The sequence below is a fragment of the Silene latifolia genome, chromosome Y (genome assembly GCF_048544455.1).
Source record: "Silene latifolia isolate original U9 population chromosome Y, ASM4854445v1, whole genome shotgun sequence".
Lineage (NCBI taxonomy): Eukaryota > Viridiplantae > Streptophyta > Magnoliopsida > Caryophyllales > Caryophyllaceae > Silene > Silene latifolia.
In genome coordinates this window covers 367,417,014-367,430,018 of record NC_133538.1, presented here as the reverse complement: position 1 = coordinate 367,430,018, position 13,005 = coordinate 367,417,014, and the positions used below count along the sequence as shown (strand labels likewise).

Here is a 13,005-nt window from a genome sequence, read left to right as displayed (position 1 = left end):
AATTTGCCGATTTTCCACCCCTTAGTTTCTCCAACATTCTCCTGGAATCTGCCATTAGCTGCCGCATCCAGGATAGCCCTCTGATCGTCATAAAGCCCATTATAAAATAGATTGCATAGGCTCCATTTCTCGAACCCATGGTGCGGAATAGTTCGCACCAACTTCTTGAAACGGACACACGCCTCATGAAAATTCTCATCAGGACCCTGTTTAAAGCTCGTGATCTGAGCTCTAATGGCATTGGTCTTCGAGGCAGAGAAATATTTCTTGTAAAATGCTAAGGCCAGCGAGTTCCAATTAGTAATCCCGTTAGCAGCTCGATCCAAATCGCGGTACCATTCCCTTGCGGCATCACGAAGCGAGAATATGAACACCGTCTCCTTCACCTGGTCCTGGGTCACGCCGGTTGATGGGGGTATGGAACAACAATAATCAATGAATGTCTCCATATGTTTGGCTGCATCTTCATTTGCAGCTTCGCCGAATTGGTTTCTCTCAACCAAGTTAATGTAAGACGGTTTTGGTTCAAATTTCCTGTCCGTCCCTGGTAATGCGAATCCCTTATAGAGATTCTCAGCTGTTGGTTCGGAGTGACTGGCTATACTTGCTTCTTCGGCCATGTCTGGAGATGTGACGGTCTCAGCTGAAGAAGTGGAAACAGGAGATGAAGGTGGATCCTCCTCAAACAGCTCGTTCTCGTAAAAACTAGAATGAGAACCAGGCTCTTCCTCTGACTGTTGTTCTTGAAATAATCTCCTCTTCACGCGAAAAGTCCTCTCAAGCTCGAAATCATGGGGAAGTAATTCGCCTTGTTGAGACCTGCGCATAAGATGAAACTACAAGAAGAATATGAGAATAGTTTAAGGAACAGATGTCCCTTAAACTGAGAAAAGACTAAAATAGAAACAACTAAAAATTTAAACAATTGCCTCCCCGGCAACAGCGCCAAAATTTGATACAGTCGTAGAGTACCAAAGATAAATTTATATTTCCAAACTACTACTATAGCTAGTGGCAGTTAGGGTCGAACCACAGAGAGGCGACTGTAATTTATAGTTGTCCAATTCTAGTCTAAGGTAACAAATGTGAGGGGGATTTGATTTGAGTTGATCTATAACTAAAGGCAATAAATGAAAAGTAAACTAAGCTAGTAGATGAAATCAAATATTAAAAGGGTGCTAAGATGGTCGGTTCACAATAGTTTCGGCGGCAGCATCCTAGGTAAGTCTGAAATAATCACGTGAGACGGGAAAATAAGAAGTCCTCTCGGTCCTTTCTTAACAGGTAGCATCTTCGATCTCACTACAGGTCCCTAATATCACTAATGCTAACTTTCGTCCTGAAAAGTGATTTAAAAGGCTAAATTAACTTATCTCTCGATCTTATTAATTTAGTCGTCTTAATTAGGCAGTCGATTTCCCTTCCCTATCTTTCAATCTTATTGGGTCGGTCAATTCCTAAACATTCAACTAGTCGCGTGCACTCGATTTGTCAAATATAGAAATTAAATTAATTAAAACGAAGGTAATCTCACGTGGCCGGTCGATCGACCAGATAGGCCGGTCGATCGACCATGGCGTGATTTCATGTCACTATTCTACACCGCCTACTTCTACAGATTCCCTACATCTTAGCACAGGGTATTTAGCTTCTCATGTTTACGACAAAAACAACAAAAAGATTAATGAATAAAGCTACTGATTTCATGATTAAATTAACTGAACAAGCAAATAACATGAGACGATAAATTGGCTGTGGGAAACTACGCAAGCAATTCTAAACTATGAACGAAATAAAGCAATAAAACTGAATATATTGGAATAGAGAATACCGTAAAAGGAATTGCAGAGAAAGGATCAAAACCGAATGCAAAAGTAAACTTTATTGATTACGAACAATAATCTCAAGAACCCTAATTATTGATGATAAAAGACTTGATGAAAGCTTGATGATTATTCTGAAAAACCAGGTTACGTTATATAGAAATATTACGTAACCCTTATTCCTAAACCTAGTTACAATGGACTTCTAACTTCTCGATCTTTTAACTTGCATCAAAATCACGGTCCGGTCGATCGACCACAAGGACCAGTCAATCGACCAACCTACAATGTACAATGGCTTCTGTTCTTCGTGCTCTGGTCGATCGACCATGTGGGTCAGTCGATTGACTAGAGTAGCTGGTAGTTGGCTCCTAATTCTTCATAAAGTTGTCTTTCAGGCCTCAAAACGCGCACCAAGTTCGTTTCTTGAGTAAATACTTCATGTCAAATGCAATGCAAGGTACTCGGGGACGGATTCGGCTCGATTTCTACTCATTTCCGCATAAATCTGCAATATTACATAAAAATACGAAAGTAGACGAAATGGGGCAAATAGTAGCATAAACTACATAATTGAGCTCTGAAATGCGTGTAAAATAGGGTGTAAAACATCATATAAATGACACGCATCAAACATCTTCCCATATCCGTAACGGTGTCTTCGTCGATCTATCGGCCATTTGGAGTGTGATGTTGGTACATTTAAGCTCTCCCATCCCTAGCCTTTTACTAACCGAATACGGCATAACACTCACGTTTTCTCCTAGATCACATAAAGCCTTGTTTAGGGTGGTGTCGCCAATGGTACACGGTATTGAGAAGCTTCCCGGGTCTTTAAGTTTCGGAGGTGAACTCCCTTGAAGGATTGCACTACTCACCTTAGTGAAGGCGATAGTTTCATGTCTTGGGGGATTACCTTGAGGTGGTAATTGCCCCTTTTGTCTTTGAGAGTTTGAAGATGCTAGTTGGGTCAATTGAGTTTCCAACATTTTTGTGTGGGCTAGGATGTTGTTGATGGTGATGTCCTTTGCTTGGCTATCCTTTTGCATTTGAGTGAAAAACTCTTGTTGATTCTTTTGCATTTGGAGGAACGCTTTTAGAACATCAAAACCTTGGTCATTTTGTTGATTGTATGGAGTTTGATTTTGGTAACCTTGGTTTTGGTTGAAAAAGGGTCTTTGATTTTGGTTTCTCATGGGAGGTGGGGTGTATATTTGTTGAGGGTTTTGAACATTTTGGCTTTTGTATGAGAGATTTGGGTGGAATTTGGTGTTTTCATTGTAATAGTTGGAATAAGGGGTACCACTCTTATATGCTTGAAAAGCATTCACTTGTTCATTTGTTCCCCTACATTAACTTTGGTCATGTCCCAAAGTTCCACAATTCTCACATATCCCACTTGGGATTGATGAAGATGCTACCATGGCATTAATATGATGCTTTGGTGATTTTGAGGCTTCTTCAACTTTAGCCATAGCCTTTTCAAACTTTAAGTTAATGGTATCAATATGAGCACTAAGTTGAGCACCCAATTGAGTAATAGAGCCCACTTCATGCTTTCCTCCTCTAGTAGCCATACGAGGTCTACTATATTGTGAATTATGGACCGCCATTTGCTCAATCTTATTCCAAGTTTGATTATCGTCAACTTCGGTGAACATACCATTTGATCCCATGTTGAGAATGTTTCTTGAGTCTTCATAAAGAACATTCCAAAATTGTTATACCAAGAACCACTCGCTAAGTCCATGATGAGGACATGAGCGACAAATTCCTTTGAACCGCTCCCAAGCTTCATACAAAGATTCTTCATCCCTTTGCTTAAAACCCGTAATTTAAGCTCTTATCATGTTACTCTTTCTACTCCAACTTACGAAATTCGCAACGCACCGAAGGGAGAGAGAGGAAAAAACCCCAAAAAAACCTAATTTTCCAACCGCCTCTCCACCACACCCTCTCCTCTCTCGCCGGCGACTTCACCGTACCTTTGTAGGTCGCCGGCGAGAGCCTCCTCGCACCTTTACCTCTTCGATCGGAGTATTTCCTTTTTCTTTTGCAGTCATATGATATATTCAGGTGGCCGAGTTTTGTTCTGGTGTGGTTGCTGGATCTGTCTTTTCTCTGCTTCTATATTCCACCGTCGGCTTCATTTGGGTTAGTGGGTTTGAAATCTTTGTACTTTCTTTCTCTTTCTCTATTTAATTAGTCACATCTTTAGTCTTTTGTGACTTGATTTCTGTCGAGACTGGTTCTAGGTGAGTCTTTCCGTCTCTGGTTCCTTTTAAGCTCTTTTTCAATGGATTATATGTCTCTTCTCTTTAATCTTGCTGAATTGTCGATCTTGGATGATAATGGTTTGGATGATGATGATTTAGTTAAGTGGATTATGAGTATGGGAATGCCTTCTTTTTAATCTATTCACATGATAAAGGATCGAGGTAATTCTCTTTTCAAAGATGGTAATTTCTCCCTTGCTATTAGTTTTTATAAGTTGGCTCTTGATTTTCTGTGCTATCTTGCCATTCCACCCTCTCATAATCAGTCAGAGGCCTCTTCCCTGACCATATCTCTTGTGCTCAACTTGGCTGCTTGTGAGTTAAAGCTGTCTCGGTTTATTGAGGCCCCCTGTTTGTGCAATCTTGTCCTAAACATTGATCCGTGTAATGTGAAAGCCATATACCGCCGTGGATCCGCTTTAAAGAAATTGAATTTACTTGCGGAGGCCCTAGATGATTTTGAACATGCCTTCAATCTTGACCCAAAAAACAAGGATGTTGCTCATGAGTTGAGCTCTGTTTCTGAATGCTTGCTTTTGGATCCCAATGGTAAAAGTGTCGCTTATCCTTTTGATCCCTTAGATAGGGACAAAAAAGGTAAGAAACCTCTTCTAAATGCTGAGATGGACAATAAGATTCCTGGTGTTGTGAGTGAAGCTACTTGTAGTAGTAGTAGTAATATGGAGTTGTTGGATAATTTGGTTTGCTGTGAGCAAGTCGTAAGTAGTGGGAGTTCAGACTTGCTTTTGGACTCAAATACCGTCTGTGTCTCTGAGTCTAACTCACCCTTGCTAGTTCAGTATGATAGTAATTCGTCCCTTTCCTTTACCCCGGAACCTTCAAAATGCAGATTCTCTAACAAAAAGCAATCCCACAGAAAATTGTATCTCTCTGCTAAAGATTACAAAAACTTGATGCTTGGGAAGAATTTGCAATTTTTCCATCCCAAATCGGGGGCTTACATGAAGGTTCGCTCCCTCTTCACACAATCTTCTACTTTGGTGGGAACTCCCCTTGAAGGTCCTTCACGGGAAGCAGTAGTTCCCTCTTTTTCTCATTCGCCTATGAATCATTTTACTACTGTGGACATTGGTCCACCTAGTAATTTGGTTACTTTTGATGAAGAAGTTGAATCTCATGAGGTTAAGCGACCTCGTTTGTCACATGATTTGTTTTCCGATCATTTTAGGGAGGTTGGCCAAGTTTCTTTGACTGATAGCGCCTTTTTGGAACAACCTGACAAAATGGTTCCTAATTCCTTGCCAAGTCAAAGTGAGTTTGTTTTCTCAGTTGTGAAGAGGACTTTAATCAGAGCATGTAGCCGAGTTGTGGGAAAGTCTTCTTGCCAACATTGTTCGAGTCATGTTCGAGCTAAGGTAAAGAAAAAGTCTATGTTAATGGTTAGGCGTTTATCTATTTTTTGCAGGTTTACGGAAACAAAAGCTTTGAAGATGGTTGCGGGTTCTAAGAGAACGGAGGAAGTCTCGATCCTATTTGACCATCATCCTCCGTTTAAAAAGCGTTGTCTCTCTGTTCTTAATTCTGTTTGTAATATTAGTTACGTTAGTTGTGTTTCTAGTTTAGGGGTTTGTAGTGGCCCTCGGTTTGCTTTGTAACTGGTTTGTATGTAGTCGGTTTTTATGCTATCTATAAAAATAGTACACCTTTGTCTAAAAAAAGCATGTTAGTCTTTTCCGGAGGGTAGAATTTTTTATAGAAAGCTAGAGCCAACTTCTTCGAAGAGTCAATTCCAAGAGTAGCCTTATCAAGGCTTTTCAACCATTGTTTTGCGGTGCAGATTAGAGAAAAAGGAAATAAGACCCATCGAATTTGGTCTTGAGTCACACCGGTTTATGAAATCGCATCACAATAGTCACAAAAAGTCTCGTTTTGAGAGTGAGGGTCTTCACTAGGCATCCCCCCAAATTGGCTTCTTTCGACTAATTGGATAAATGCGGATTTTGCAATGAAATTTCCGGTTAAGTGTTGTGGTGTGGGAGTACCTTTGGGTAGGTTCTCCTCGGTTGGTACGGAATGTGATGAAAATTTAGGCATTGTGGGTTGATTTTGTGTTGGATTTTGTGTTGGGTTCTCCTCACCTTCTCTTGCAAAAGGTTTGATCAACTCAATAGTATTTGGTTGAATATCTACAACCTCACTAATACCTCTCAAAGTACCTCTAGCAAGTCTTATATTGGCTGTCAAAGTCCTTTCAATTTCGTGATCAATGGGTAACAAGTTACCTTGTGATCTTCTAGACATGCAAAATATCAAACAACTTGAAAACAATTAGAACAAATCTCGAGGAGTTGTACTTCCCCAAGGCAAAGAAAGACACAACTAATAACAATCTAAGAAAATCAATTCAAGTTAACACCGTCCCCGGCAACGGCGCTATTTTTGGTCGGACTCACTTGGAGCTTAATTTTCGGTTACATGTCCTTAAGAGCACCTAGACCAAAACAATATTTATAGCTTCACAAAAAACTCTACTATTAGTAAAGAGGCAAGTAAAGGTCGGATCCCAAGGGACCGGTATTGATGTAGGATTTTCGATTGCAAGTAGCGGTGTCTAGGGGTGTCACGATTTGGGTTGAGATGAGAAGATCACTAAACTAAATATCAATAAAAGTAAACAAGCAAGATGATTGAAAAGAGATGTAAACATTTGATTAAAAGCACTAGGGTGTCATGAGGTTATAGGGGATTCATGGGAATTGATCATACAAACATATTCTTAAATTATAAGCAAACAATAATTGTTGTGATGGATCGAGTTGGTTTATATCTTACAATCCTAGGAAGGTTTGGGTCTCGGAGCCGAATCGATTAGATTGTACAACACCTACAAGTCGACTTAATCCTCCCTACTCAACTATATGCATGGTCTAATGAGACTCGAGTTGGTTTATGTCTTACAAGTCTCATTGAAAAGGTAAGTGATGGGTAAAAAATGCAAGGATTCATAGGCTCGCATTTCATCAAACATAACACGTGCATAAGTTGAGATCACAACAAGCAAGCAAATAAATTATGAAAACATATTAAACTAAACATGAATCATCCCCATGTTGGTTTCCCCTAATTACCCATTAACCCTAGTTAAGGAAACTACTCACTCATTATCAAGTTCAACATGTTAACAAGGTTGTCAATCATATTAACAAGGCAAAACATGATGAATAAATGAAGATGATTAACAATAATTAAAAAGGGATTAAGAGAATTATACCTACTAATGATTCCAAAATAAAGCAAAGAATAATAGAAGTACGTGATAAATGATTAGAAGGTAGTCAATCTCCCAACAATAACCCAAATAATCTTCAATTACCCAAAATAAAAGATGAACAAAAGAGAAATTAAGGAAATGAGTTTTCTATTAATATTTGATTAGAAGTTGATTACAAGATTAAGAAGAGATTAGAATGATATAAACTACACTAAATATTGATAAGAAGAACATGCTTAATCTAATTAGACTAATGGGGTATTTATAGTGGGGATTAGGTACACAAATTAGGGTTTACTAAGGGCTTAAATTACGATTAAGTCCTTGAGGAATCGCTCCTCTCAGAAAAGATGCGAGTCTCCTTTTTGCCGGTCTTTCATAAATATGCGCATCTTTCACGGAGGGGAGAAGAGGACGTATGGGCCTGTAAGGGAATCCGAGCGTCCAAGGGGTCGGGACGGGCAGATTCTGGGGTGGCTGGACGAGCGGATTGGGGCGTGGTTGGACGGGCGTCCCTATGGCAAAGACGCTCGGATTCCTGAAGTGTTGGACGGACGTCTTCTTGGCTGGACGAGCGGATCTCGTCACAGCCTCCCTTTTCTTCTTTTCTTCCTCTCTTCTTCCAATAATCCTCCGGGATTTAGTCGGGGATGCAAGGATTCCTTCATCATTGCCCATCTACTATAATATGTACAAAGGCTTTCTAGTCTTGTCTTCTCTTTGATGCTTGGTCATTAGATTCGATCAATTTAGCTCTATTTTGCCATGAAAATGCAAGGTTTGCACTCCTCTCCTACAAAGGAAACAAAACCTCAAAGAATACGCAAAACAAAGGACTAAAGATAGTAAATGAGCCAAATATGCAGTAAAACGCATAGGAACGAGGCTAATTCGGGGACTAAATATTCTCAAATAATGGTCACATCAATTAACATGTGAATTCAATAAAAGAATTAACTAAACATAATTAGGTCAAAGATTTCATCTTTAACAATTGAATTAAAACATTAATCTAACTAATCATGTGATAATCGATTAAAACATGCTATAATTAAAGGAATTAGACACGCCAACATATTTATACATGTGATTAATGATTTAACTAATCCTAATCAGCATATTAACCTCAACACATCATCGCAAACAAATTATAATTAACATATGATAATTAGCATACGATAAATAATTAACGAAACAAACGATAATAAAAAGCATGCTAAAAAACGTGTAAAAAGGAGATAGGAGAGATTTTGCACCCTCAAATTACATGTAAATTGGACACCACTCGGGATCCCGGATACAAGCTTTGCTAAAAGGTACGTCATCAATGGTTTTCAAAAAAAATAATTCAATTCGGAACAAACAATTTTCTAAAAACATGATTTTTATGCACTTCGGGCAACGATTTTCAAACTCAGATTGTGACTTTGTTTCTTACTCAAATTTCATTACGAAATATGTTCAGGAATCTTGGGACTCCAAATTTAAACTATAAAAAAAATAGAAGTGAAAAACGTTTTGAAATAATGAAAAACGAACGAGAACAGGTGCCGTGTGAAACAGGAGCACGAGTAATAAAAGAGCAAATCGATGCTCAAGTCTCTACCTATGCTCGTGTTTGATTATCAAGGGTGATTTTTAGGTGTGATATGAGTATTCTATGGCTTTCTTATGTGAGGTAATGCTAGGGGGAGATGGGAGATTTGAAGGAGAAGTTGGTGTGTATGAGGTGTGTTCTCTTTTGTGTGGAGAGTTTGGTATTTATAGTGAATGGTTATAGGGAAGCAAGGGCACGGCTAAATAGTTGGTGTAGGACTCGTATGTAAAGAAATTTCTTGAGGTTTAAGACAATGAATGTAAATGGAATTGGAATAGGAAATATCGAAAAATTGTTGCTTGTTTTTGGTAAGTGTTTGTCTCGGTTTTTGTAAGGGAGTTTGAGCTCGGTTTTGGTAAGAATTATGGGAGATATTTGTAGCTTGGTGAAAAATTTAAAGGTTGTGGCTAGGTAGCTAAGCAATGGGTGCGTGTGGTTTGAGCCATGGTCTTGACAAATGGACCAAGCACATGACTTGGGTGCCCTGTTTTGATGCGTCGAAAACAGGGGCCTCGGGTCAGGTTTGGGGTTCGGTTTTTGGTTGGGTTGGGACGTGGGTAAGGTTAGGACATGTGTTAGGGTCATGGGTAAGGTTAGGGGAAGTGAACTATTTAAGGTTGGGCTGGGTTAAGTTTGGGGGGGGGGGGTGTTTTGGTACGAGATTGCTATGTTAGAAATCTATATCTCATTATACTCAACATATTCAAATATGTTATAATTAATTTAGTCATAAAATTAATTTAGATCTTATGCATGCAAACATGAATAAAGATAAAGAAGAAATCGTTTTCCTTACATTGAGATTTCGGATATATGGGCACAAATGAGTTCTCCTACTCACTTGTTCTTGAGCTTCCTCATATTGGATGAACAAAGGATTCAAGCTTAGAATCCCTCCAAAGGAATTATACCCAAGATAACCTCTTAAAAGACTAATATTATTAATACTAGAACAATATTAATCTTAATAAAATTGACCCAAAACTATTATTTTTATCTCTTGTATTTCGGCCAAGAGAGGAAGATTTGGAGTTTTTATTTCTCTAGATTTTCTTAGAGAGCTTTTCTATTTCTTACACTAGAAATATTGTATGAAGTATGAATGAATAATAAGAGAGAAAAACTCTCTATTAGGCCTTTAAAAAACCGGTGGGAAGGAGGGATGGGGAGCCAATGCATGGGCAAGTTTTTCTATCCAAGAAAACATATGCTTGCATGGCTATAGCTAGGTGTAATTATTTTGTTTCCACTAAAATAATTTAACATAATTTAAACACCATACTCCCTCCATATTTCGGTCCATATTAGATAAAATGGATTCCATTTTATCTTTGTCAATTTATCAATTTGTCACATGTCACAAGTCATGTAAAATTGTCATGTATTTTTAACGTATTAAAAATCAACGCATTAATAAAACACGTCATGTAAAAATCGACTTAGTAATTCACAATTACTTGTACCAAAACGCTTTACCAATTATAAATTACAACATATTGTATTTATAATGAATTATTCATTCAGTTTCAATTGTTTCCGTAAACAATAATTTCTTCTAAGCAATAAAACAATTCGATTACTTAGACCGTATCTTATTTTAATTAAATTACAATGAGTCACGTAAATATTACTTCCAAAATCGTCCGTAAATTTTAAGTATTTTAATTAACCCGTATCGACATACGATCAATTAAATAATCAATTAAGAGTGTTATCCTTTAGGTATGACCTAAGGGGATCAACTGATCACCACCGTCGCACGACAGCAATGTCAAACTCTAGTCAACCAATCATTACCGATATGTGTGGACCAGTTGACAGTAAAATATTACTTCCCACATATATTCTTAAAATGAGACTTAAACATGTGATCATCATGATCGACAGTTGTGATCGCATTATTGTCGGAGGGCACATATTCCAACAATCTCCCACTTCTCCTCGACAAGTGTGCGTCACCAATTCTCTTGTCCTATTACTATCTCCCACTCAATGCAAGATTTCTTTCAGGTCGTACTTGTAAGTGATCATATCGAGAGTGGTTTCCTCGATCTGGAGAATAACTGATTAACCGGAATTATCCACCATGGATACCTTCCGAGCGTGGCCACGCATTTCCAGTTCATTACTCTTCGAGTGGCCCTGAGATATTGTTATAACCCTGACAAGAGGTGGACAATTCCTATCGCACTTATTCCCTTCGACTAGCCACAACCATCATAACCTAAAATATGCCCATTGGACCCCATTTACGAAGGTCGTACTAACATAAATCAAAGATAATCTGAAACTGTGCCACCTTAGGCGAACAGTCTTTAGTCAAAAGAATCGACTCATTAGAATACTATAGTAGCTCTCGCCACGACCAGGCTATATAAATTTGCCAGAACTCTATAAGCGGTCATAAGGCCTGACAAAGTGTTCCTAACAGTCTGCCTATGTGATCGACTAGTCATCTCACATGACTTCATGGCACTTGAACTTTCCATCAATCGCATCACACTCTAGTCACTTCGAGACGTCACCTCATACAAGTGACTATGGGCGAATACTATGTTAATCCGTGTTCACTTTAACGGGGTTTAATTTGTCACTACAACCCGTTTGGATGTAACAATGTATAAAGAAAAGATAAAAGACAAATGCGATTATGAACATGAATAAAAACAACACTTTTATTTCATTTCAAAATCTAATACAAACTTGGTACACGGTTAAGTCCCATGGATGCAACATGTCCATCAGGCTTGGCCTGCGATAAAGGCTTGGTGAGCGGATTGGCTATGTTGTCATCCGTCCCAACCTTACATATCGCAATTTCTTTTCTTTCAATGAAATCTCTAATTACATGATATTTTCTAAGTACATGTCTAGATCTATTACTAGACTTTGGCTCTTTAGCATGGAAGATCGTCCCACTATTATCACAATAGAGAGTGATGGGATCATTGGCGGTAGGTACTACTCTTAGACCTTCCGTGAATTACCTGATCCACACAGCTTCCTTGGCGACTTCGATCCGCAATGTACTCGACCTCCGTTGTTGAATCCATGATCCACGACTTCCTTGAAGCTTCTCCAGCTAACGGCATTATGCAAGGCGTTGAGTTATCGTTCGTCTAGAAGCATGAGTTGTTCGAACCTTCGACGGGTTCATTCCGCCTCAGGTACTTGACTCTCCAGCAGGATACGTAGAGATGGGACCTCCAAGTTTACTAGTTGAACCGCCTCCATACCATATGCCAGGTAGAAGGGTGTGGCTCCTGTGGGTGTTCGAATAGAGGTTCGGTATACCCAGAGTGCGAGTGGGAGTTTGCTCGTCCAATCACGGTAATTATCTTGCATCTTCTTGATAATGGTGACAAGAGTTTTGTTTGCTGCCTCTACCGCTCCGTTGGTTTGGGGACGAAAGGGGAATGCTTGATGCCGCTTGATTTTGTATTTGTCCAACAAGGCTTGTGTTTTCGCCCGGAAGTGGGAGCCTTGGTCGCTGATGATTTCATGGAGTACCCCATATATGTTGTTTTGGATGAACCTGGCCACTTGTTTGGTAGTCAAGACAACATAGGACTGTGCTTCCACCCATTTGGTGAAGTAATCGATGGCGACGAGGATGAAGCAATGCCCTTTGGTGCCCACCGGTTGACCTTCCCGATGATGTCGATGCCCTAGGTCGAGAAAGGTCAGGGTGATGTTATGGTGTATAAAAGAGATTGTGGTATGTGTTGTATGATGGCGAATATTTGGCTATTGTGGCAATGTTTGACGTAGTTTCTGCAATCGGTTTCCATGGTGGTCCAGTAGTAGCCTAACCGCATGATTTTTCGGGTCAGCATCATTGCGCTCATGTGAGGGCCGCATTCTCCATCGTGGACCTCTCCCATGACTTTTTTGGCTTTGTGGTGGTCAATGCAAAAGAGGACGATCCTTTGGGGTGTTCTTTTGTATAGTTGTTCTTGGTTTATCACAAATTGTGATGCAAGTAAACAGATGGCTCTTTGTCCTCATGTATCAGAGTTGAGAGGGAATTCATTTTTGGTTTTGTAGTTGAGGATGGCTTGATACCAAGGTTCGACA

General features: G+C 39.3%; 1 non-coding gene across 1 annotated transcript; it reads left to right on the top strand.

The window, feature by feature from the left end:
* Positions 1-3,566: 3,566 nt before the first annotated feature.
* LOC141634773 (small nucleolar RNA R71) lies at positions 3,567-3,673 on the top strand. Its single transcript, XR_012539495.1, has one exon. It is a non-coding gene; the product is annotated as a small nucleolar RNA R71 (small nucleolar RNA).
* Positions 3,674-13,005: the final 9,332 nt, after the last annotated feature.